This window comes from Gossypium hirsutum, chromosome A10 (genome assembly GCF_007990345.1).
Source record: "Gossypium hirsutum isolate 1008001.06 chromosome A10, Gossypium_hirsutum_v2.1, whole genome shotgun sequence".
NCBI lineage: Eukaryota > Viridiplantae > Streptophyta > Magnoliopsida > Malvales > Malvaceae > Gossypium > Gossypium hirsutum.
In genome coordinates, this window is record NC_053433.1 from 105,406,528 (window position 1) to 105,408,362 (window position 1,835).

The 1,835-nt window shown below is 36.3% G+C and overlaps 1 long non-coding RNA gene across 1 annotated transcript; it reads right to left on the bottom strand.

Annotated features, from left to right (window-relative positions):
- Positions 1–276: 276 nt before the first annotated feature.
- Positions 277–1,549, bottom strand: LOC107896370 (uncharacterized). Its single transcript, XR_001683719.2, has 2 exons — positions 924–1,549; positions 277–596 (listed from the first exon to the last, which is right to left on the bottom strand). It is a non-coding gene; the product is annotated as an uncharacterized lncRNA (long non-coding RNA).
- Positions 1,550–1,835: the final 286 nt, after the last annotated feature.

A 1,835-nucleotide genomic window follows, 5' to 3' on the forward strand; every position in this document is an offset into this window, starting at 1 on the left:
TTACAGTTTGATCTTTCTCCTCTGCAATTCCCTCGTGTGATCTGCCAGACATTGTCATCATTATCAATTGTGCTAAGTCTAAGATGGCTCAATTGGTAGTCATATTAGGGTTGACAAATGGTAGCTACTTATTGCTTTACACTTTTTGAAATTGAAGCAGTCGATTTTCCATATACTGACATCGTTGCTAACACTGTGATTGAAAAGCCTGACTGCAGCAGTCAGAATCGTGAGCAAAAGCAATAGAGAAAAATGGTAAATAACCGACATTCGTTATTCCTTCTATAATCAATAAGCAATTCATTTAACCTTTTGAGAAAAATATCTATGACAAAGAGTGGAAACATGTGTAGAAGCCTAAATTAGCCTGGGTCTTTTAAAAAAAATAAACCCAAACTAAATCAATTACAACAGCCCAATATAGGCTCAAAATCATTAAAACCCTAAAGACCCAGTTGGCCCATAACTTTAACTAATTTTTAGCAAAAACAAAAAAGAGCAAAACCCTAGCCGCATGCCTTCAGCCACTAGCCTCTTCACGCGCGCCACCACCGCTCGGGGCGCCAATCACCGGCCTTCCACGCGTCTGACACCACCTGCAACAAGAACAAACACAACAGCAAAGAAAGCATGCGAATAATGGGGGAAGTAATAAACAAAAGGAACGAAAAATAACATTGACTTTAAAAGCCGAAATCTATCATTTGTAAAAAAGGGAGGGGGGTGGTGGTAACACAGATATTAGAGATCAAAACAAGTACAAACAATAAAAAGAGCAAGAAAAGAAAAGGTTGATATGTGATTCTACTTTCTTTATTTCGTCTTTTATTTTTTTTTCTCTAATTTTTCTCTTGATTTCAACACAAATCTATTAAATAAGAGTAGACTTAAAACCAAAAAAGAAAAAAGAAGAAGAACCTCACCGGAATCGCCCGCGATTGTCTCGCCGGAGACCTTTCCTCCGTCGTCGGGACTAAAGGGAGGTGGAGTCCTTTCTTTTGGTTCTTGTCGACTCAAAAAAGGCTAGGACTTCGAGATCCTTTTGGAACAAGGCCGAACGGCCCATGCTTGCACCTCACCGGCCACCAAGTACGGTGGTGGTATGGCGGTCCGATGATAATGCGATGATGGGTTCTTGTAAACCTTGGCAGAGGAAATGGAAAAGAGGGAGAGGGGGTAAAAGGCCCTCTGCATTCTTTTTTCTTCTTTAAAACAGAAGCTGAAATGAAAAAGAAAAAGGAATGGCTTAAATGGCCACAGAAACGGCAGCATATTTTTTTAGGCTAAAATGGGATATTTTCGGTCATGATCCTTCCTCTTTTCCTGCGCCATTTAATTTAGTCCTTTTTGCATTTTCTTTTTTTAATTTTGGCCCACTTATTTCATTTTATTTCCGCTTTAATCCTCGGCCTGAGTGGTTGAAAAGCAGTGCATTTGAGACTTGGGATAATGTCCCATTTTGTCCTCATAACTTTGAATGCATTTTGATGTAGTCCATGACACTTATCTGTTATTATAATTTGTACCTCTTCTTTCATTTTGATGTTAATTTAATCATTTCCTCTTTATTTCAAACTGTTCCATCATATTTTATTATATGCCCCATTTTGCAATTTATTTAGACATTATTTTATCTAGTTTCAAACTTTATACGGTATTTGTATATTTGTCCTTTTTATTTAAAAAAAACTGTTTTATATTTATTTATTTAAGTTTTTTTTACATATTAATTATTTTAACGCATACATATATTACATATTTTGTCTTCGTTAGACTATTTGTTCTTCTCATGTTCCATTATTGTGCATATTCATTCTTAAATCCTTCTCATGATG